General features: G+C 35.7%; 1 pseudogene; it reads right to left on the reverse strand.

Annotated features, from left to right (window-relative positions):
• Positions 1-25,950, reverse strand: part of LOC124898572 — a 40,208-nt pseudogene that overhangs the window by 9,002 nt on the left and 5,256 nt on the right.

Consider the following 25,950-nt stretch of genomic DNA (forward strand, 5'->3'; position numbering starts at 1 on the left):
AAAAACTGGCTAGAGTATATGGCGTCAAACATAGAGGACAAGTAGTAGTAGAACCTATGGGTATAAGATGAGGAAACGTGGTATATGGGGGGGATGTTGCGCCCAAATGATATGTCCAAAGAAATAAATAGGACAAATACACGGATCTTGTTGTATTGCCTGAGCATGGCATGAATTTTGGCTTACACCACTAACGACATTACCACATGGCCTACAATCATTAGTCTTAGTACTTTAAGGCTCGAATGGAGCTTTGTTAGTGGTAGATACCTCATCCTTGTAACCTATAAATAGTTTATTTTCTTTATTTGTAAAGGAATCTGGAATTCCAAACAAGATAACAACACCACTTTAATTCTTGAACATCAAGTTTCTATTATTCTACTTTAACTTTCTGTTCTTTAAGGATTCATTACTTTGAACCCTCACACAGCTAATATCGCCATCTACAGAAAAGGAACTCACAGCCTCTCCGGAGCTTAAGGCTCCACATCACTTTATCTCTCATCTATTTTACTTGCATTTTTTACTCATACTATAATATTCACCTACTAATAAATGGATCTAATTAGTTGAGCTAAAAATGTGTGTCCTTGACCGCATATAAATTTAATTGTACCACTTTTCCAGTAAACAGTTTGGTGCCCACAGTGGGGCCATGTTAACTAGGTGTTGGATTAACTCATCAAACTCTACTTTCTTATTATCTTGAATATTGCTTTTCTACAAGAACCATCTATAGCAAACAACGGTGAAAAGACTAAATCAACCAGGCCAATGATGAGCTAGATAATGAGGGGGTGGTTGATTGAGCCACCCTCCATAATGAACAGGATCTGCATGCCGAGAGACACCTGGTTTCAATGTTGGAAACCTCATCTGGAAGGTCTCAAAGAAATACTGTCGAGGCTCATTAAGAAACAAGACACCATAATGGAGTATATGAAGAAGACACTGGATGAGAAGGTGGGGGAGTTGTAGAGTACTATTGTCCAGATAACCTCTAACACCTTAGGAGAAAATAGGCGTGCTCCGACAATAATGGAAGACTGATTGGAGGTTGATAACTAGTAGGGAGAATGTGTGGTCGACGACACTAGAGCCAATCTTGAGACTCTGGCATCTCCCACCTTGGTAATCGAATTACTAAGAAAAAAGATAAAATCCTACCACTCGGAGCTGATACCCAGATGAACCACATACTGGGAGCACCACTGGTCATTAAAGGTCCAGACTCTAAGAGTTATGCAAAGGTACTTTACAAGGCCAGTGTGGTGACTAATACTATCTCAAAGAGGTTTAAAATGCTAGACAAACAAAGTATGATGGGAAAACAGACCCTATGAAGCATGTACACATTTTATTATTCCCAACGGCTATTAATGGAACGATCTAACAAGAGAAGCAGCAGAATGGGTCATGGTTAAAAATTTGGGGGAAAACTTATCGAGCGAAGCATTAATTTGGCATTCCCTATTACTCAAAAACTTTATTGATTCTTTTAACATGCTTGCAGATGGTTTTTTCAAAGCACATGCCAACACAAGAAAGGTGCAACCCCAAGGATAGGTATCCTTAAAATAGAGCAGCATGACACCGAACAACTCTGAGAGTTTTTCGGAAGGTTCCAAAGGGAAAGAATGAATATTCCAATGGTCCTAGATGACTGGGAAGCATAGGCTTTCACAAAAAGCACCCAGAAAGTTTGATTATCTTATTTAAGTCGAAGAAGATATTCACCGAGTTTGAGGCTACAACTTGGGTTGATGTGAATAATCATTGTGAGTCAAAAATCTAGGTTGAAGATGATTATTGTCGTAATCATGACATAATTCTCCAAACATGAAAGATCAACTCGAAGCCAATCAAGAATCAGTGGGAAATCAGTTCGAGGCTAGTAAGAAACCAGTACTAATGGCAATGTGACCCAAAATTATTTGGAAACCAATCCCAGAGCCCCTATTCTCCCTATCTGATAATACGAGTCTGAGTTCGAGCAGGGTAGTCGACGCTTAGGTCCTAGACAAACTATGTCTTGATAGAAAAAAAGGCAAGGATCAGGAGGAGCAAGGGTTTACAAGCAAAGAAAGCAATACAAACCTAGAGTCTTTGTAGTCAATGATATCCCCCCACACTTTCAGAATACTGGTCCAATATTAGCCCTTAATAGTTGGTTTCAACCATTGCATAAAAGACGTTCTGTTCGCTAAGCCGATTGGTCGGATCCTAACATAAGAGATCGAAGCCTTTGGTGTGATTACCATGGTACTCATGGCATAGAAACAATAATTACAGGGATCGCTGGGAGAAAGTTCTCACGCTCTTGAAAAATGGTCACCTAAGAGAATTCCTAAGAAACAAAGCAAAAAACAACTACGAAATAGAAGCCAAAGAAAACAAGCAGCTAGGAAAGCCCAATCTTCCTCGATAGATGATCAACTGTGGAGGAATTCATACATTACTGAGGAACCATCCAAGCACAGTTGTCCAACAATGCTCTAGTTTCATCTTTCTTTCTCATTTATTTATCTATCCTTTTCCTTTGCTCTTAACCTGTTGACAAGTATAGGTAGCTCAGCCTAGATCCATTAGCCAAGGATGTCAGTCTCTTTTATTAAAGCATAATTGACCTACTTCTCTGTCTCTCATCCTGACATGGTTACATGGAAGAATATTGAAATCATCCAGGAAACAAAAAGTTCTAGGAATGATATTATCGACGTTGGGTTTAGGAGTGACATCATTGTTCTTACTACCTTTATTTTTCGAACCTCTTCTAGGGAGGCAAGTTGGTAAAACTAGAGAACGATGAAGACATGACAAATAAGTGCAACGAGAAGAAGAGAAAGAACATAGGAAAAGATAGAAATATGAGCAAAAGTCAAAAGATTGAAATCGCAAAGTCATAGAGAAAGGTTCAAAGATATGAGCGAAAGTTTGACAAAATCGTAAAGGATTAAAATCAATTGGAAATGTCCAAATTTTTAGGAATCAGGAGCAATGGTTCCTCTCTGCTTAGGGTTTCACGCTGTCATCAAACCAACGGATGAGGAACACATCGCACACGAATTTAATGAGGTGGGTTGATATTTTTTTGAGATTCAGAGTGAACTCGAGACAGTAAGTTCATCAAAGCTCATCAAAGTTCGGAAAGTCTCTTTTTCTACTTCCCAATTACGACTGATAGATACCATGACAGGAAAGTGGATGGACTATCTGTATTAGGTTAAACCGGCTAGAGTATGTGACATCAAATATGGAGGACACATGGTGGTAAAATCTAAAGAAAAGCCAATAGATGGAGAGACTAACCTTCCGAAGAAACATCCTTAGTTAAGAGAGAGAATTCTGCTGGATGAGCTGAAGACACGTAAAGTAGGGGACCCATACTTGGCCAAATAGACAAGAAGGATAGATACGCAGATGCCGTCGTGAAGGTTGCCTCGACATGGTAGTAATATTAGTTATCATCTAACGGCATTACCATATTTCCTACATTCATTGGTCCTAGTACTTTAGGGCTCGAGTGAAGCTTCCTTATTAGTTGATACCCTATCCTTATAACCTATAAATAGTTATTCCTTCATTTGTAAAGGGATCCAGAATTCCAAGAAAGACAACATCAACACTTTTATTCTTGAACGTTAAGTTTCTGTTATTTTACTTAGCTTTCTATTCTTTAAGGATTCTTTTTTTAACCATTGTCGGAGCTAAGACCAAATATTCGGACATGGAACTCATATCCTCAGTAGAGCCTGAGGCACTACATTGCTTCATCTCTTATCTATTTTACTTGCATTTTTTAACTTGCTAACTGTTGTTTTTGGTACACAATCTGTAGGTTTGAACAAACACTTCAACACAAGGTCAAGATTATATCAAAAACACTTATGAAACTTTAACATCTTCAACACAAGTTCATCATGAACTTTCAAAGAAGTGTGTTATTTAGAGAAACAAAATGAAGTAGAAATAGAGCCAAGTCCTTCGAATTCACGAAGTTTCCTTAAGGAATTAATTCCTCTCAAGTACTCGAGGTTGTGAAATTTTTTCTTCCAAGATAAAATGGCTTCACAATCAGAATGTAGCGGTATGTCAAACCTTCTGATTTTCTTTGAACTTACTCAATGGTAGATGATCACATAGAGGTTTTAGAAGAAAGAGCAATGTTTTTTCAATGAAGAAATTTTTTTCTTTCTACCTAATGAAAACATTTCAGGTATTTATAGCCACCTAATGCCCCTTCGGAAAGGAAGCAATGGTTCATGGAAAAGTATATCATTTTAGAACGGTCGTGTCTGTCCATTCTAAAACAACATGTCTTTTTTTAACAGTCACATCCAACCGAAAAGTTACCCCTTTTTAAAAACAGTGTGTTTTTTTCTCGAAGGGTTGTGTCCCTTCATTTTTCATTCACACCAATTGAGCCCAACAATCCCCCACATGAATGGGGAATGGATATTCTTTATAAAACTTTATGGACAAGTATGCTATCAACAAGCAAAGACTGATTGCATCAGGATAAGTGGGTTTCCCTTTGAACTTTCCGTAGTGAACATGCATCGAATGCATTAGGTCAATCAGTAGATTTAATATCTCTGAACTGTCGAGCTTTAATGTGCACCTAGATAACACATGTCACATAACCAGTCTTTTACTGTTTATGGTTCTCACGGTTTTGTTTGTTTCATCCATGAACACGTCCTAGTTTTATGAAAGCTTAGAGAATAGGTCTTTACTAACATTCTCCTTGAAGCGGCTTTCACCTCACCCTCACACAGGCGATTTTAAAACTTTCAATCCTATAGATTAAACTATTTGATTAAATCTTCCAAATTCAGATAATCATTAAAAGACTTCACACTATAAGTCTTATCCTTATTTACTAAACATTCTCTACATCATGAGAATGAGTTGGGTATATTGACAATGTTGAACCTATCAGACACAACTTTATTTGATCTCCTTAAACCTAGATTTTGGGATCTCTAATCTGCTTGGTAGAGTTATCACCATGCTACTTTATTTGATCTTCTTAAACCTAACTCTTGGGATCTCCAGTTTACTTGGTAGAGTTACCACCATGCTGACTTGTCCTAAACCTATACCCTTGGATATACTCTCAACTCTCTCTAGATAGGTCTTTTATAAGTGGATCCGACACATTATCCTTTGACTTTACATAGTAAACAGTGATAATTTCACTAGAGAGATGTTTTTTAACACTATTATGTTTCCATCTTATGTGACGATAATTACTGTTGTATATCATGCTCCCTGCCCTACCTATTGTCGCTTGACTATCATAGTGTATACATAGTGGTGCCAATGGTTTGGGCCAATAAGGAATATCTTCCAAGAAGTTTTGGATCCATTCTACTTCTTCACCGGCTTTATCTAATGCGATAAATTCTAATTCCATTGTAGAGCGAGTAATACATGTCTGTTTAGACGATTTTCAAGAGACTGCTCCTCCACCTATAATAAATATGTATCCACTTGTGGATTTTACTTCATTTGATCCGGTGAACCAATTTACATCACTTTATCCTTCAAGTGTCACTAGATATGTACTATAATGCAAAGCATATTCTTGAGTGTATTTAAGATACCCCAAAACTCTTTTCATTGTCATCCAATGAGTTTTATTGGGATTACTCGTGTACCGACTCAACTTATTAATAACACATGCTATGTCTGACCGTGTACAATTCATGATATACATTACACATCGCAAAACTCCTGTATAGTCCAACTGTGAGTCTCTTTCACCTTTATTCTTTTGAAGTGCAAAGCTCATGTCCAATGGAGTCTTGGAAATACCAAATTCTAAATACTTGAATTTATCAAGTACCTTTTCAATGTAATGAGACTGTGACAATAACAACCATTGTGGAGTTCTATGGATTTTTATTCCTAAGATCACTTCTGCAACTCCAAGGTCTTTCATATCAAACTTGCTCTCAAGCATTCATTTTGTAGCATATAAGTCAAAAATGTCTCTACTGATGATCAACATATCATCCACATACAAATAAACAATGACCTTGTGATTTGGAGTGTCTTTTATGTAAATATATTTATCATATTCATTTATCTTAAACCCCGTTTGCCAACATGATTTGGTCAAATTTCACATGTCACTGTTTAAGTGCTTGTTTTAGTCCATAAAGTGACTTAACTAGTTTGCACATCTTCTTTTCTTTACCAGAAACCACAAAATCCTCGGGTTATTCCATGTAAATTTCTTCCTCCAATTCTCTATTTAGGAATACTATTTTCACATCCATTTGATAGATTTCAAGACCATATACCGTCGTTCTCTCGCCCTATTTCGAACCGGTCGAAACAACACACAACATATGATGGCTATGTCGCGACTCTCAGGTTTTGAAAATTATTTTTTAGAGTCGTCACCTAACTTTTTAGAAAAAATAGAAAAAAAATATTTTTTATGTAAAAACTCTGTTTTGATCTATCAAAAACATTTGAGATTCCGAATAAGGGTTTTGGTTACTCAAGGGGAAGGTGTAAGGCACCCTCAGAGCCCATTCGAAGATAATTCTGAAACTCAGTTTAGGAAAATGTGTGGGAAAAAAATTACTTTATTGTTTGCTAAAATGGTGATAGAAAACACTTTTAATAGTTCAGAAAAAAGAAAATTTGAAGTATAAAAATACACTACCACAATATACAAGGATATAGTTTATTGTAAATTATGTATGCATGAAAATGAGAGGGTAAAAAATTCGGAATTGGTATTTTATTAAATTCAATGACTTATAATTTTATAAAAATATAAAGTTTAGTAACACAAAGGTAAATATATTGATGAATTAGTAACTATATAAAATAATTATAATCTTAAGATCATGTGAAAAAATATTTTCTTATCATTATTCATGCCTAAAATATGAAAATAATTTATGTTCAAGAGTAAATTTATATAGATGCGTTAATTGTGAAAGAAGAATATATATGACGTCAAGATGCACTAATTGTTGATTGAAATAGGCTAGTGTCTATAAAAAACATAACAACGTTCATTTATTTGCGAGATTTTGAAATAATGGTCAAAAATAAATAAATAAATTCAATAGTAAAAATAAATCTACAGTTGGAATAAGGTGTAAGTATAATAGTAATAAGCTAGGATAAGCAGTGATAATGTAGAAATACCTTTTACATTGTAGCGCATATAGATATGAATATATCTCGTCTTTTAATCTTTTGAAAATCCGGATAGAGAACTCAAGCAAATGTTAAACATTAAAATGTTAGAATTATTAACTTGTTGGAATGAATTAACTAATCAAGAATCCGAGTTTAGTAGTATGCTTTCCTATTAAACTAATTTTGAAATTTCATTTGTTATTTTAGGAAACACGTGGAGATTGCTACATTAATTTCATAACAATATATTTTGATGCGAAAGTTAATTTTAAAAGAATTAGCCAAGTATTGAAATGGTAAAACTTATATCTTTTATAGAACTGATTAGTCGTGTTTTATTCGCGAAAAGGTGAGAGTATTTACCCGTCTTGAGAATGTTCACAAACGAAAGCAATATGAACATGATAAACAACTAATGTAGACAAAGTGCAACAATAATAACACTAATTTAAGTTTTTAAGTAACATGACAATAATTATAAAGTAAAAGAATGAGGCTAAGAGATACTAGACTCCTAAAGGATTTCAAATTACTATTTCTCGTGGCTTCGAGGCTCTTGCAATCCTAGTAGCAGTTAACCCGATGGTCGAAATGAGTTTCTGATGAAACTCCAACTCCCGAGTTCACATGTAAAATAAAAAAATAAGAATTAAAAATCCAAACTCAAGGAACAAAAAACAAACAAACAAATAAAAGAGATCACTGACCTTAACTTTAACTCCCTTTCTGACTGTTTTTGCACTGTTTTTTCACCCAGTCTGACCTCTGTTTTCACTCTTGTTTTTTGCATTAACTCAGAATTTTTGACCCTAAGAACTATTTTTTGACCTCTTTCCTCTTTTTAAAATCTTGTCCTCCCGACCCTCCAAAATACCACCAAATTCAAAATCTTGTTAAATTTTGGTGGTGTAATAATGATAAAAATAGTCAAATAGAAGTGAAAATGGAAGAAAGAGGAGTGACTGACGCCTTTGTTTATGATGGCTCAGACCAGATTTGGTCAGAGAAGAGGAGAGCGGGGACGGTGAAAGGGAGAGGAGTAAAGGATAGAGGGGCGGCGTTGTTGGTGGTGGTTGATTTGGGGGGTTTGATCGAGCGACTGCCAGAGTTGAGGAAAACGGAGGCAACACCGGTTTTTTTAAGCCGGTGGTTGGCGTCAACGGCGGAGATGAGGCGGCAGAGATGCGGCGGCGGACTGGTTCGCCGGTGGGTGGCGGCGATAGAGAGGATGGTTCAGGGAGAGAAAATAAGGGTATTTGGCAGGGGAGTTCACCAGTGGGGTGATGAATTTCACCGAAATCTAGTGACTCACTGGAGAAAAGAGATGCGTGTGAGTTTTTTGAAAGAGAAACGTGAGTTTGAGAGAGAAATGGGGATAAAGTCTGATTTTGTGGAGTGTATTTTTTGTGTGTATTTTGTGTTAAAGTGTGTATGTTGTATATGTTTTTTTTTGATAGAAAATAAAAAATGTGGATATTTGAGAAAAAAGATCAATGAAAATGGGTGCATAAAAATGTGTGTTCAAGAAAATATGATCCCCATCATCTATTTATATAAAAAATTGAGTACTCTTTTTATCCAATGGATAAAGAGGTGTCTCCTCTTTTTATAATAGCACGTCCTTTGACTCATTAGTTATTGACAAAAGGGTTTTTATTTTTTTGACCAACAAATAAAGTAATTGTTCAAAGGATTGTGTCATTGAGTGGTCATTGTCATATGTGACAAGACAATACTGAGTGATCGTTATCGGATGTTATAAGATATTATTGTATAGTCATTATCGGATGTGACAAGACATTGAATTATTATACTGTGTAAAAATAACTGATCCAACTCAGCGTTTGTGGACTATAAAAAATGTAGGTATTGATATGTATTACAGAAAATGTAAAGAATATTAAAAATATTAAAGCATTTAATTAATTTAAAAATATTATACGTTATGTCGTGCATGTGTATAGATGATTGTAAAACATTAAAAAGGATAATTAGTTGATAAAAATCCTAATATAAAAAGAATTATTAATAAATTATGAAAAGTAAAAATATGACAACATATTGATAAAAATTATAAAGTAAGGATAATTATCAATAATTTGTCAACAATTGTAAAAAAGATGTGAAAATTATATTTTGTGTCATTTATTGATCAGGGAGTCTGAACACGTTAGTTTTAAGCACGGGCCGTAAAATTGGGTGTCAACAGTCGTCAAGACAATTAACATCTAAATTGACGTTATTTTCGTTACAGGCGAGTATGTATCAAAGTAATCAAAACCTTCTTTCTGTTTAAAACCTTTTACTACAAGTCTTGCTATGTATTTATCAATAGTACTATCTTCTTTCGTTTTTCTTTTGAAATTCATTTAGAACCTAAAGGTTTATTTCATGGGGAAAGATCAACCAACTCCCATGTATGGTTACTCAAGATTGATTCAATCTCACTATTGACTGTCTCTTTCCAAAAAGGATGAGTCTAAAGACAGCATCACTTCTTTAAATGTTTGAGGCTCATTTTCTAAGAAAAAGGTTACAAAATCCGATCTAAACTAAGTTGGCATTCTTTGACATGTACTACGTCTTGGATTCTCATCATTATGTACATCCTTACTTGGTTCATCTCGAGGTCATTTAGACCCTCCATTAGACTATCCATGTCATGTTTTATACAATAAATGTGTTCAAAGAGCTCAGCATTATCTAATTCAATTACCGTATTTTCATTGATATCCGGATGTTTGAATTTATGAACCAAAAATTGACATGCTTTACTACTTTTAGCATATCCTATGAACATGTAGTCCATTATCTTAGATCCTATCATTATCCTTTTAGGCATAGGAACTTTGAATTTCACTAGACACCCCCACACTTTAAAATATTTCAAATAGGGTTTTCTTCCTTTCTATTTTTCATATGGAATTGATTGTGTCTTACTATAGGGCACTCTATTGAATATTCGGTTAGCTATAAGGATAGCTTCCCCCACAAGTTTTGCGGTAAATCTGAACTTATTAGTAAGGCACTCATCATTTTCTGTAAGGTTTGGTTTTTCCTTTCTGCAATTTCATTAGATTGAGGTGAATATGGGGCCGTAGTTTGATGGACAATTTCATTCTCTACACATATTTCTGCAAAGAGAGATTCATATTCTCCGCTCTACTACTTCTTATCATTTTGATCTCTTTTTCTAACTGATTTTCAACTTCTGTTTTATATTGCCTAAACGCATCTATTGTTTCATCCTTACTGTTTAGCAAATAGACATAACAGTACTTAGTGCAATCATCAATAAAAGTTATAAAATAATTTTTCCCACCATGAGATGAAGTTGACTTCATATCATAAATGTCAGTGTGTATTAAGTCTAAGGAACTGGAATTTCTTTCAACGAACTTATAAAGATGTTTGGCATACTTTGATTCCACAAACATGTTTGACATTTTAATTTATTGCACTCAAAGTTTGGCAAAACTTCTAAGTTAATCAGTTTTCGCAAAGTTTTGTAATTGACATGTCCTAATCGTTCATGCCATAATTTATTAGACTCAAGTAAGTAAGAAGAAACAGAACTTTTATTGATTTCAACTATCATTACATTCATCTTAAATAGGCCCTCAGTGAGGTAGTCTTTTCCTACATAGACTTTCCCCTTGCTAATTACAATTTTGCTGGAAATAAATACACATTTGAATCTATTTTTATCAAGAAGTGATACGGAAATCAAGTTCTTTCTTAACTTCGGTACATAAAGGAAATTGTTAAGAGTCAACACTTTCCAGACATCATTTTCAAGAAGAATTTTTTCATCCCTTCAACTTTTACAGTTGCGGAGTTTGCCATATAGATCTTCTCTTCGCCTTGAGTTGGAGAGAATACAGCAAAAAACTCTTTATTTTCACAAACGTGGAGGGTGGCACTAGAATCCATCCACCATTCTCGAGGATTTTCCACCAGGTTACTTTCAGAAAGCATGACACATAGATCGTTAATTTTGTTCTTGGATTCGGCCATTTTTGCTTGATCCTTCTTTTTGTCTTTCTTTGGGGCACGACAATCAGTTGAGTTATGGCCAATCTTGCCACTATTAAAGTATTTTTCCTTGAATTTCTTTAAGGTTGATTGCTTTATTGTCCAGCTTTCTCCCGATTCTTTGAGTTATTGGAGTCGTCTTCTACAATATTAGCTCAACTCATTATAAAATTTTCTTTCGACCTCCTCTCTGCGGCTTTATTGTCTTCCTCTATGCGTAACCTCACAATGAGGTCTTTGATTGTCATCTCCTTTCATTTATGTTTAAGTAATTCTTGAAGTCCTTCCACAAAGGTGGCAATTTCTATCATTGCAGCTACTTGAAATGCCTCGTTCACGACCAAACGTATAACAAAGTTCATCTGAACATTAAGAACATTTTTAACATGTTCAAATAAGGTATTCACTAAAGACATACCTTCAGCAAGGAGATCGTGGATGATGACTTTCAATTCCTGTACTTGAGAAACAACAGTCTTAGTGTCGATTTTTGTACTCAAGGAATCGTGCAGCAAAGAACTTCTTGGTTCCCATATCCTCAGTCTTATATTTCTTTTCTAGCGCATTCCACAATTCTTTAGATGTCTTCATTCCGTTATAAACATTATATAAGTCATCTTGGAGGCCACGTAAGATATAATTCCTACATAGGAAATCGGAATGTTTCCATGCCTCTGTTACAACGAACGGCTCTGTGTCCGAAGTTTCTTCGAGCACTTCTGGAGCATCTTCTGATATAAACCTTTATAAACACAAGGTTGTTAGATAGAAAAACATCTTCTGTTGCCACCTCTTAAAATTTATTCCAAAAATTTTTTCGGTCTTTTCCGCTAGTTCCATAGAAGGTGGCGCAGTTATGCGACTAGTTGTAGCAACATTGGTTGTTGCCACACTTACCATACCATCAACATAACCATCTGTAGTCATTTTTTCTGTCACAAAGAGACAGTCAACTTTAGTATATCAAAATATTAATTACATGTTTATAGCAACTTTAAAAAGTACTTGTTTCTAGTTTAACAATGAAGTTTTTCTATCTTTCAATCGTTAACCGAGTGACCTTTAACTTGTGATGAAATTTTTATTTTCTTCAAATCACTTGTTAAGTTCAAACAGAGTAGAAAGCATAAAGCTTTAATCTCCAGAAATCAAACAGTACAGATTATGAAAAAAACTTTAGTGAAAAGAAAATTTCACCAAACAAGCAAACAAAAAAATTTTCACGTTAATTCCTAAAAATTGTTTTTTCGGGTACATAATTTGTATATTTGAACAAACGCTTCAACAGAAGTTCAAGATTATATCAAGAACACTTATGAAGTTTTAACACCTTCAACACAAGTTCATCAAGAACTTTCAAAGAAGTGTGTCAATTAAAGAAACAAGATAAAGTAGAAATAGAACGAAGTCCTCCAAATTCATGGAGTGTTCTTAAGGAATTATTTCCCCCAAGTACCCGAGGTTGTGAAATTTTTTCTCCCAGGATAAAATGGCTTCACAATCAGAATGTAGCGGTGCCTCAAACCTTCTGATTTTCTTCGAACTCACTCAACGGGAGATGATCACATAGAGTTTTTAGAAGCAAGAAAAATATTTTTTTTAATGCAGAATTTTTTTTCTTTCTACCTGAGGAAAAAAGTTCAGGTATTTATAGTCATCAAGTTCCCCTTCAAAAGGAAGCAATAGTTTAGGGAAAGGTGTATCATTTCGGAAAAGTCATGTTTGTCCATTCTGGAACAACATGTCTTTTCTGAACAGTCACATCCGACCAAACAGTCAACCCTTTTTTGAAACAGTGTGTCTTTTCCTCAAAGGGTTGTGTCTCTCAATTTTCCATTCACACCAATTGAACCCAACACTAACATCATAATATTCAACTGCTACAAAAGTTATGCACTACATAGCTAGTATATAAGATGAACTATATTAATTAAAAGCAGCTGCTCATTCCAGAAAATAAAACAATAAAGATAAAGGGACTTGCCATTACTGGATTCGGGTCAAGAATAAGCTTGATCAGATTCTTAGAGATGGAGGACAACCATGGTTGAAGTGAAAAACTAGCCTTAGGATCTGAAAATAATTTACAAGCAAAATTATCTAAATATATATCTGAAAATAAACGAACAAAGAATTCTAGAAACATTCAGATAATAAATAAAGAAACTTTCAAAAATTACTTTTCGGTACAGAGAATTTAGATTTGGTTTATCAAAAGGCAAGTATCCAACCATTAGAACAAAGAGAATGACTCCACAGGACCAGACATCAGTTATTGTACCATCATAGCCTTTATTAGTTAAAACTCGATACAAAAGTTCTTGTTAAAGGCATTAATAGTAAGAAAAAATCAATAAGTAGCTAGTGTTTAGCTGTCGAATAACTATTTTTTCGGTTGTTGTTAACTCAAGGGAAACATAGTTTGGTGTGCCACAAGCAGTATGAAGTAGTCCATCGTCCAGAATAACATTGAGAGTTTTCCATCAACTATAACACTATACAATACTAGTGAGGGAATCGTAAATGTGATTGAAGTGAGGGATGATGGATAACCATGAACACAATTTAGTAAGATAGTATCCATGTATGAATTTAGAACATGTGAGGGAAGTTAGTTGTTTAATTATTTTGTTCATTGCAACATATACATTTACCTTTTGAGTAATAACTAATATTTCAAAGTTTCATAAATAGATAAAAGACAATATTAGTTGATCTTGGACAGGAATGTCTGGAGCATTGACAAAGCAGAAGTTTACTTTGATCACCATTGTCTCAAATTATCTTGTAGTAGTTGTGTAAGCTGAAGTTTTGTGATTTATTGTACTTTGTTCTAATTTCCAATTCAATGAACTTTGTTTCCATGAAACGCATTGATCAATAATTCCTTTTTTAAAAAAAATAAAAAATTGTCAATTTGACTATTGTATATCAGGTTAAACAGATTGAATAGCTCTTTATGTACTCTTAATTTTCAAATGTAAAGAATACTTATTCGAACTTTCTTGGAAAGTGCACTCAATCCAAAGTCTGAAACTTTCAGAATACCAAATGAATCTAGCAATAGATTCCCAGGCTACAAATGGTTACAAGTCACATAACCTAATGTCAATACTATTTATATCATGAAGAAAGAGGACTTCAGTATCAAAACAAATGAAATTAAGGGAGAAACTTTAAGTCTCTATGGTAAACACGTCCACTGTGGCAATAATAAATGACATTAATAAACTGTTGAAAATATCTTCTAGCATCATCTTCTTTGAGTCGGCCATGTCTAGCCTATAATATATATTATTCATAAGGAAATTCTCATTGCAATACAAAATCTTTTACCCAGGAATAAAATATCATAACAGAACCAAAAAAGTACAAAATGAACATTAATCTATATTTGGAAATTAGTTCCAAGAAGAACTATATTTTACTAATCATCTCCATCTCTTCCAGAAAAATGGGAGAAAGGAGGATGTACAAATGTATAAATCAAGAAAGGAGAAAACTTACTATTTCATCAAAGAGCTCTCTTTTATAAACATACTCAAGGACAATATAGATCTTTGTCTTGATAGCCATAACCTAGTAGCAACCAGATTTAACTAGAGTTAGAATATATAAAATTATAAAGATGTGAATCACTCAGGAAGATATAATGAGAAATGAAGCGCATGTAACTTCAAAACTTGGTATCGGAGCACCATATAGCATGAAAAGATGAATTCAAATCATGTGTATACTTGTTCAGTGTCAAGAGGTGATGACAGAAGAAAATAATCACCATAACTCAGCATTGACATGAGAGATTCACAAAAGAATTGTGTGTGTTTACAAGTAACAAGGAAGAAGACAGGGCAGAAGGATTACAACATACCTCAAAGATTCTTACGACATTTAGACGTCTGATCAACTGAATCGTTTATATTTCTCTTTTAATCTCTAAACAAAGTACATCTTGGATCACATTATCATAGTTTTATCATTCTAAATGAAAAGAATTTTTTAAAAGGCATTCTAGAACAAAAATGTCATGGCATATACATTTTTACAGTTAGATGGTTATGCTAACTAGTTATGGTAGAGTGCATAAATATGAACATGGACATTGTAAAATGTAAATTGTGTCCAAAAACAGAAGTAAGGCCTAAGACTTTTGGTCTCACTTATTTTTCATATGATACTAGAATGTTCAAGTAAAGTAAAGTCTAATTAGTCCATTGTACGGTTACCAGTGCATCCAAGAGATGGAATATCATTACTATGTAACTTTTGGGAAGCTGAAGAATTTTTTAGAGGTCTGATAACCTTCTATGACTATTGCACAATAAAACAAGCCCCACTAAAAGAGGGATATATCATTGAATCGGATCTTAGAGAAGTCTCGGTTTTCATCCACACCTAGGATAGGGAAGAGGTAATGAAATCAATGAATGAATGAGGGTTGTTTTCTCTATGAGCAAATGAAATAGGGATTATGAAAGATGGCTGATCACTTGACTCAGGTTCTTCTTGTTGATGACTCAATGTTTTCTTGGTTGGGTCATGAAAATCAAGTTGATCAAGACTGGAAATACTTATGCAAGAACAACCAAATAACTCAACTCATCTTGTAAGGTTAGACACATGGTCTTGTTGGCCATATTTCTAATCAGTGTCGGCGGAAATCCAGCAAGAGTTATCTCACATGTCGGTGGTAAGACTGGCAACTTTGCAGCAAGTTTCTTAGTTTTTCTGGGGTCTTCCATCCTTCGGAAGATTTCATTCCACGTAAAATGCTTTAAAATATTCTTGAAAAGAAAAATAACTGGTGGTTTAGACTATTGGTTTCTGGATTCTAGGAAAGTTGCCTTAAGTACTAGTAATTGAATTCCAAATTCAGTTTGCGTACATTTTTTTTATTGAATTTCAACACATTTACAAGGTTTGACTTTTGAGCCAAAACTTCTAGGCTCTGCCTAACCCTGTTAAAATCATCTGAGTCAACTCGATAGGAATAGAAACTGACTACACTAAAGAAGAAGAAGAAGAAGAAGAAGAAGAAGAAGAAGAAGAAGAAGAAGAAAACTCTATTTCTGTTATTGTGTTGAAAGAGAAGAAGTTAGCTTCATTGATAAGCTAGAAAAAGGTTACATAATGTGACTACCATTTTTGGTATTTATAGACTCACATGAGTCACACATAATCTTCTAGAACCTTCTAATAACTTCTCCTAACAACTTGTGTAACTACTCAACTAACTAATGCTAAAATAGTAAAGCAATAAAACAGTGAAAATTATTTTATTGCATCAGAAAACTAAATGATAATGCCACGGCCCGAGCCAAGGCTCTGGTCGCGATGAGCATCCCAAACCATAAAGGCCTGAGCGCCCATTATTTTGGCCATCATACAACCATTCTCATATTATAAATAAATACGAAAAATATACTAAGACGGAAACATGGTCAATCTCATAAGTTAACTGAATAATTTAAAAGAAAATGCTGTAAGACCCCGTAAAATTCTAAGCTCAAATCAGTAGTTTAAGCTTGCTAAGGGGTCCCAACTTAGAAAATTCTAGCTACGTTTTCAGACTTAGTATTATTCTGGCCTTTGTAAGTTGGAAACTCTATTTCACGACTCTTATGACCTTAAAGTGTCGATCTTTATATTGATTCATGATCAGGAATGTTAGTAGGTATTTTCGGATAAGTTTTGAATTTTTCAAACCTCGTGTAGACCATGTTCGAGTGACCAAAATAGTGAGTCAATGCGATCTCGACGTGTTGCATTATCTCTTGCGCCGACAGATAATTTTTTCCTTAGATTAGTGCAAATTCCAGTGAACTGATGTGGACTCTATGCGGCGTGTTGGCCATAGTGTTGATACCAATGACGCGACACGTCGGTCTGCACATCAACAGTTTGGTTTTCAGTCATTAAAAATCCGTGTCTATAAGGGTGTTTGGGTCATTTTCCCCACTCCTATTTAGCCCTAAAACTCAAGATTCAGCCCTTATTAAGCAACATACACTCACTTTCTCTCAAATTTCTTAAGAATAAGAATCCTAGATGATTTAATTTCAAAGTCAAGGCTCAAGATTTCACCATTGTTTTTCAAGAATTAAATAGCCAAGGTATGTGAAGTGTTTATCCAAAGGTTCCTTCCACCCTTGGAGTCCAAGAAACTCTTTTAAACTTCAAGTAGCTTGATTTCATGCTTTCCATGATTTGAAATCAAATTGTATTAATGATTATTGCTATAATTGGGTTTCTATTTAATGATTTATTACAAGATTAATGTAGAATTAATTGACTTATCATGTGAATTCATGTTGAAACCCATGGAATTTTGAATTTGGAATTGAATCATGATGATCGCATGTTGCTTTAGTGTCATGTGCATAGATTATGCAATCCAAGTGTTTGATTAATTGATCATGTGTATGTAATGATAAGATTATATCATGCTAGTACATATACTATTTCATTCCATGCAAGTGTGATAAAATGCCTCTATAGATGCATTGTGAACAAGTGTGCATTTTTATGGTAAGCTATGCAAGATCGTGTGAAGCTTTACTTTTCATGCAATCAAGTCCTGGGGGTATTTATACCCGATAATTTAGTTGTTTACCTATAGCCAGTGTCAGTTATATAATAATCTCAGTCACATCACGATTAATAGTACTCTCAGTTAATTACAGGACTCAGAAAAACTTAGTAGATTCAGTATTAGTCCCGTCTAGTTTAGTTTTCAGTTCAAACCTCAGTAAACTTAGTCAGCTAACAAAATTCAGTAGTACTCCGTCATTCAGCAAAACTCAGTAAAATCAGTAAAAGTTCAGTCAAGCCTAGTATGAACTAGGAAATTAGTTCAGTGTCTATTCAGTTGTGAGTAGGATTCAGCACCGAGTTAACCCAGGGATGGGGGCATTCCTACTAGCAGAGGGTTTGACCCTTAGTTGTAATCTCTGCATTACAGAACTATGTAGCTAGTGTAGGATGAGATATCTTCCTGCCAGACTAGGGTTGATACATCTCATACAAATTTTCCTACCAGCGAGGGTTGACGAAGGAGCTTCCTGTCAGAGAGGTTTAACTCACAAATGTCTTTACCCAAGGCATGGTACTGATACCCTTCTAACTGGGGTTAGAGGTTGGACCTCAATCTATTTAAAAAGGGACATATCGGTTAGATGATTACCTCCCACAATCTAAGTTTTAGTTCCAGTCTTAAAATAGAACTCAGTTCAGTTTTACAAATTCAATACTGTCAGATACAGTCACTCAGTTCAGTACAAAACTCAGTATAGTTCCATAGGATTAAGACTGTCAGATACAGTCACTCAGTTATCAGCTACACTACATCAGTAAACTTAGATATCAGTTAACTAGTAATGCAGAACTTAGTATCCAGTGTTATCACGATCTCAAATTTCAATATATGTATTCATGCACGTACTCCTATTCAGTTATATTCATGTCATTCAGTCAGTATTATTCATGCATATACCATGTATTTCAGCCTACCTCACTTAGTATGCCAGTACATTCAAAGTACTGACGCATACTTGTCTCTTGCGCTATGATGTTTTATATCATAGGTTCAGACGCACGAGCTCTCGAGTACCCTTTGAAGTTTAGATCTTTAGCAGTCAGAGTTAGTGGTGAGTCTTCATAATTCAAGGACATGATTATTTTCTTCAGTATTTTGATTTATCAGTAGAGTTTTTAGTAGTTAAAGTTAGTTGAGGGCTTGTCCCATCAATTCTATGATTCAGAAAGTAGAGACTTTACAGACTAGAGTATTTTTAGATAGATATTTCAGTTTTGGTATTGTTATACCATATTCAGTTTTATTTTAGTATTGAACCTTATGGCAAGTTTTTGCCTAATTTCTTCATATTTGCAGTATTACTATTTAATTATTGTAGCAGGTACCAGTCATGGGTTAGCTTGTGGTCTTTCGAGATTAAGAGCATCATGTAGCATCTAAGGTACAGACTCGGGGTGTTACAAACTTGGTATCAGAGCCAGGTTCAACAGATTCCTAAGAAGTCTGAAAGCTGTATCTAGTAGAGTCTTGTGCATGGCTGCATAGCGCGCCACACTTATGGATAGGAGGCTATGAATGTTTTAGAAAAAGTTTCCCTTCTTTCAGTATTTATATCGTATGAGTGGGCATGAGCGTCAGTTAAACTCTCTATATAATCCAAGTTTCTCTTCCATTTACAGAATATGCCTCCAAAGAGGACTAAGGGAAGAGGAACGGAAGACCATCCAGAACCCCAGCCCATCCAGCCTGATCCTCTGAACGAACATGTATCCCATGCTGAGTTCAGAGCAGTTTTCACCACCCTAGCTCATTCTGTGGTAGCCCAAAATGAACGTCTAGCTACTTTTTTGGCTAATCCAGTGGCTAATATTGCTGCTGTTGGGATTTGGGATTTCACCCAAATGAACCCTCCATCTTTTACTGGGTCTAAATCAGATGAGGACCCTCAAGAATTTCTTAATTAGGTGCAAAGAGTTACAAATATTATGGGAGTGACTGTTGTTGAGAGCGTTAAATTAGCTGTATATCAGTTACAGGACATGGCACACTCATGGTTTAAATAGTGGAAAGAAAAAAGGGTCGCAGATATAGGGCCCATAGAATGGAGTAGTTTGTTGTTGCTTTTTTGAATATGTTCTTCCCGCTAGAGTTGAGGAAAGCGATGGTTTTGGAGTTTATAAATATAAAGCAGGGAAACATGACGGTACAAGATTATTCTCTTAATTTTACTTAATTAGATAGATACGCTCCTCATGTGGCAGCAGATATCAGATCTAAGATGAGTAAGTTTGTGTCTAGCGTGTTTAATAGAGTGGTCAAGGAGTGTAGGACCGCAATGTTGATTAAGGAGATGGACATATCTAGGCTCATGGTTTATGCTCAGCAGATAGAGGAGGCTAAGAATAAAGTGAAGGAGAAGGATAACAAGAGAGCGATAATAGGTAGTTTCAACTTTGATCAGCCTAAGTCAGGGAGTTGGAATCATTCTCAGTTTCACCCAAAATCCTCAGTGTCAGCTCTGTCCTCAACCAATGCTTCTGTGCTGAAATTCAAAGATAGCAATAGAGATAGGGCGTCAGGCCCTAAACCCCAGGGTAGTATTAGAAGTGCCCAAACCAATTCCCTTTGTCAGAAGTGTGGAAGAAACTACCAGGGTATCTACAGAGCTAGCAGTGATGTGTGTTTCAGATGTGGCAATCCAGGCCACAGGGTCAGAAAGTGTCCTCAGGTGGGTTTTCAGAGTCAGTATAACCACTCCACAGCTCAGTTTGGTCGCCCAAATTAGTAAGGTACCGCATCCAGTGCCACCAGTAGGCAACGCCCAAACATACTCTATACACTTTAGTCCCGACAGGATCAGTAGAATTCTCCTGATATGATCACTGGTACATTACAAGTTTATCATTTATATGTTTATGCTTTGCTAGACCCAGGAGCCTCTTTGTCCTTTGTTACTCCTTATATTGTTGTTGACTTCGGAGTCAGTCCCAAAATCCTAGCAGAGCTTTTCTCAGTCTCTACCCTAGTGGGTAAATCTATTATAGCCCGGCGGGTATACAGGAACTGTCTGGTTATGGTATCTCAAAAAGTCACTTCAACAAACTTAGTTGAATTAGAGATTATCGATTTTGATATCATTCGCGGCATGGATTAGCTTCATTCCTTCTATGCCTCAGTCGGCTATAGAAATAGAATTGTCCAGTTTCAGTTTCTAAATAAAACCGATCTTGAGTAGAGAGGTAGTACTTCAGCACTTAGGGGTCAGCTAGTTTCTTACCTAAGGGAATGAAAAATGATATCTAAGAGATGTATCTACCATCTCGTACAAGTTTAGGACTCTAGTTTAGAAACCCCTAGTCTTGAATCAGTGTTAGTAGTATGTGACTTCCCAGATGTGTTTCTCAAAGATCTCCCCGGAGTTCCGCCCGAAAGGGAAATCGACTTTGGAATAGACTTTCTTCTAGATACTCAACCCATATCTATCCCTCCATATAGAATGGGACCTACAGAAATCAAAGAATTAAAAGAACAGTTAAAGGATCTCTTACATAAGGAATTCATTAGACCTAGTGTGTCCTCATGGGGTGTCCTATTTTTATTCATCCATAAGAAAGACGGTTCTCTCAGAATGTGTATTGATTACCATCAGCTAAATAAAGTCATGGTCAAGAACAAGTATCCACTACCCAGAATTGATGACTTGTTTGACCAACTTCAGGGTGCCAATTACTTCTCCAAGATAGACCTCAGATCAGGCTTTTATTAGCTCAGCGTCAGAGAATGTGACATCTCAAAAATAGCCTTTAGAACTCGATATGGTAACTTTGAATTTTTAGTCATGTCCTTTGGTCTTACCAATGCCCCTGCAGCCTTCATGGAATTGATGAATCATGTGTTCAAGCAGTACTTGGACATGATCATCATAGTCTTCATAGATGACATTTTTGTCTACTTTCGCAGTGAGCATGATCATACAAACCATCTCAGAATAGTATTCCATACTCTCATAAACCATTAGTTATTCGTCAAATTCACTAAGTGCGAATTTTGGATAAGGTTAGTAGCCTTTCTTGGCCATATCATTTCCGGTTATGGCATTAGAGTTGATCTCCAAAAGACTGAAGCAGTGAGAAACTGGCCTAGACCTATCTCTCCATTAGATATCAGGAGTTTCTTGGGCTTGACTGGATATTACCGATGGTTTTTTAAGGGATTTTCATCTATTTCATCCTCTATGTCCAGATGACTCAGAAGAAAGTCAAATTGCAATGGTCAGATTTTTATGAAAAAAGTTTTCAGGAGTTGAAGAATCGACTCACTACAGCTCTAGTTTTGACCCTACCAGATGGTTCAGATGGGTTTGTGGTATATTGTAATGCCTTCAGAGTCAGTTTGGGGTGTGTTTTAATGTAGAGAGGTAAGGTCATAGCCTACATCTCTAGACAGCTTAAGCCCCATGAAAAGAACTAGCCTACTTATGATCTTTAGTTAACAGCAGTAGTATTTGCCTTAAAGATTTGGAGGTACTAATTGTATGGGGTGCATGTTGATGTGTTTACTAACCATAAGAGCCTACAATATGTGTTCTCTCAAAAAGATTTAAACCTCCATCAGAGAAGGTGGTTGAAGTTGTTGAAAGACTATGAAATGAGTGTCCTGTATCATTCAGGTAAAGCCAATGTAGTGGTTGCTTCTCTCAGTAGAATGTCTATGGGTAGTGTTTCATATGTAGAGAGTGGTAAAAAGAAGTTAGTTCAAGAAGTTCATCAACTTGCCCAACTAGGTGTTCGCTTAGTCGATTCAGCAGAAGATAGTGTATGGGTGCAGAGTAGTTCCGAATCACCCCTGGTTTTCAAGGTAAAAAAAAAGTAGCATAGGGATCCCAGTCTAGTAAAGTTGAAGGAATCAGTCAGAGATCAGAAAGTAGAGGTCTTCTCCCAAGGGGAAGATGGTGTTTTCCATTTTCAGGGTCGGCTATGTGTGCCAGGTGTAGATGACTTGAGATATCGAGTTCTTGTAGAAGCGTATGGTGTGCGTTACTCTATTCATCCAGGGGATACTAAGATGTGTCATGATTTATGAGAGATATATTAGTGGAGTGATATGAAGAGAGATATTGTAGAGTTTGTGGCTAAGTGCTCAACATATCGGCAGGTTAAGATCAAGCATTAAAGGCCAAGTAGGTCCATGCAGGAGTTTAGTATTCTCACCTAGAAATGGGAAGAAGTGAACATGGATTTTGTGACGGGTTTGCCTCATACTCATCGCCAGCATGATTCAGTTTGGGTCATTGTAGACAGGATGACCAAATCATCTTATTTCCTACCAGTCCATACCTCTTATTCAGCCAAGGATTATGCCAAACTCTATATCAGGGATTTGGTCAGATTGCACGGTGTTCCGTTGTCCATTATCTCATATATAGGTACCAAGTTCACCTCTTATTTCTGGAAGGTATTCCAAAAGGGTCTTGATACACAAGTTTACCTCAGTACAACCTTTCATCCTTAGACAGATGGTCAAGTAGAAAAGACCATTCAGATTTTAGAAGATATGCTGCGAGCATATGCGATAGACTTTAAAGTTAGTTGGGATGACCACTTGTCTTTGATTGAATTCGTATATAACAACAACTATCATTCCAGCATTCAAATGGCTCCATTTAAGGTGCTTTATGGGAGAAGGTGTAGATATCCTACTGGTTGGTTTGAATTGGGTGAGGTCCTAGTGGTAGGTCCTGACTTGGTATTTGATACCTTAGAGAAAGTTTAGTTGATCAGGAAAAGGTTTAAGATAGCGCAAAGTCTATAGAAATCATACGCAAATGTACGCAAAAAGGATCTTAAGTTTGAGATTGGTGATTTTGTGTATTTGAAAATCTCTCCTATGAAAGGAGTGAAGAGGTTTGGCAAGAAGGGGAAACTCAGTCCCTGATATGTCAGTCCTTATCAAATTCTCAACTGTTTTAAAAAAGGTAGCTTACGAGCTTGAGTTGCCTTCATACTTAGCTTCAGTACATCCAGTGTTCTATGTCTCATTGCTTAAGAAATGCATAGGTGACCCAGTAGTCGTAGTCCCTATAGAGAGCATAGATATTCAAAACAGCCTCTCTTATGAAGAATCTCCCATTGAAATCCTTGATAATCAGATTCGCAGACTGAGGAACAAAGAAGTCCCTCTAGTCAAAGCACTTTGGCGAAATCGGTCCGTGAAGGGAGCTACTTAGAAAGCAGAAGAGGACACGTGAACCAAGTATCCTCGCCTCTTTTCCGGAAGCTCAGACTTAGCACAAGGTAGTAGTTGTCCTTTTAATTTACTCAGCCTCATGTTCAGATATAGCTACCAACTTGGTATCAATTAATGTTGCATACCCAGTCATCCATTCACAAATCAGATCAGTCATGTATTCATGCATCAAACATGCATGTCCAGTATATAAGCCTAGCTTATAAGTAATCCCAGTCATGCATTCATGAATCATGTTCAGCTATGTACTTACACATCAGATATGCTTGTTCAGTATGATAATTCAGTATATTAATAATTTCAGTCATGAAATCATACTTCAGTTGTGCATGTTTAGTGTATAAGTCTAGTCTATCAGTATTCTTAGTTTAATCAGTCTCATTCGAGGATGAATGTTCCTAAGAGAAAGAATTATAAGACTCTGCAAAATCCTAAGATCAACTCAGTCTTTTAAGTTTGCTAAGGGGTCTCAGACTTAGAAAATTCTAGCTAAGTATTCAGACTTAGAATTATTTTATCCTTCATAAGTTGACAAATCTATTTCACGACTCTTATGACCTTAAAGTATCGATCTTTAGATTGATTTATGATCAGGAATATCAGTAGGTGTTTTTGAACAAGTTTTAGATTTTTTGGACCTCGTTTAGACCATTTTTGAGTGACCAAAATAGTAAGTCGATGCAATCTCGATGCATCACGTCGTTCCTCACACTGATAGATAATTTTCCCCTCATCTCAATGTAAATTCCAATAAATTAACGTGGACTCGATGCAGCGTGTTGGCCATCACGTTGATGCTAACGACGCGTTGCGTTGGTCTACATGTCGATAGTTTGGTTTCAGTCATTAAAAAGCCGTATCGATAGAGGCATTTGGTTGTTTTTCCCCACCCCTATTTAGCCCTAAAATACGAGATTCAATCCTCATTAAGCAACATACACTTACTTTCTCTCAAATTTCACAAGAACAAGAACCCTAGATGATTTAATTTCAAAGCCAAGGCTTAAGATTTCACCATTGTTCTTTAAGAATTAAATAGCCAAGGTATGTAAAGTGTTCATCCAAGGGTTCCTTCCACCCTTGGAGTCCAATGAACTCTTTTAAACTTCAAATAGCTTGATTTCAGGCTTTTCATGATTTGAAATCAAAGTGTATTCATGATTATTGTGATAATTGAGTTTTTATTTCATGATTTATTACAAGATTGATGTAGAATTAATTGACATGTGTGATTTTTCATGTGAATTCATGTTGAAAATTGTGAATTTAGAATTGAATCATGATGCTCACATATTGTTTTATTGTCATGTGAATAGATTATGCTATCCAAGTGTTTGATGAATTGCTCATGTGAATATAATGATAAAATTATATTATGCTAGTATGTATACCGTTTCATGCCATGCAAGTGTTTGATAAAATTCCTCTATAGATGCATTATGAACAAGTGTGCATTTTTATGCTATGCTTTGCAAGATCATGTGAAGCTTTACTTTTCATGCTATCGAGTTCTGAGGGTATTTATACCCGACAATTTAGTTGTTTACCTAGATTCAGTGTCAATTATAGAATAATTTCAGTCATGTCACGATCAGTAGTACTCTCAGTCAGTTACAGGACTCAGGAGAACTTAGTAGATTCAATATTAGTCCCGTCTAGTTCAGTATTCAGTTCAGACCTCAATAAACTCAGTCAGCTAACATAATTCAGTAGTATTCCGTCAGGCAGTGGAACTCAGTAAAATTAGTAATAGTCCAGTCCAGCCTTGTATGAACTAGGAAATCAATTTAGTGTCTATTCAGTTGGGAGTAGGATTCAACACCGAGTTAACCCAGGGATGGGGGCATTCCTGCCAGCAGAGGGTTTGATACTTAGTAGCAATCCCTGTGTTACATAAATACGTATCTAGCGTAGGTTGAGATATCTTTTTGCCAGTCTATGGTTTATACACCTTATATGAC

The sequence above is a fragment of the Capsicum annuum genome, chromosome 5, assembly GCF_002878395.1.
Source record: "Capsicum annuum cultivar UCD-10X-F1 chromosome 5, UCD10Xv1.1, whole genome shotgun sequence".
Taxonomy (NCBI): Eukaryota; Viridiplantae; Streptophyta; class Magnoliopsida; order Solanales; family Solanaceae; genus Capsicum; species Capsicum annuum.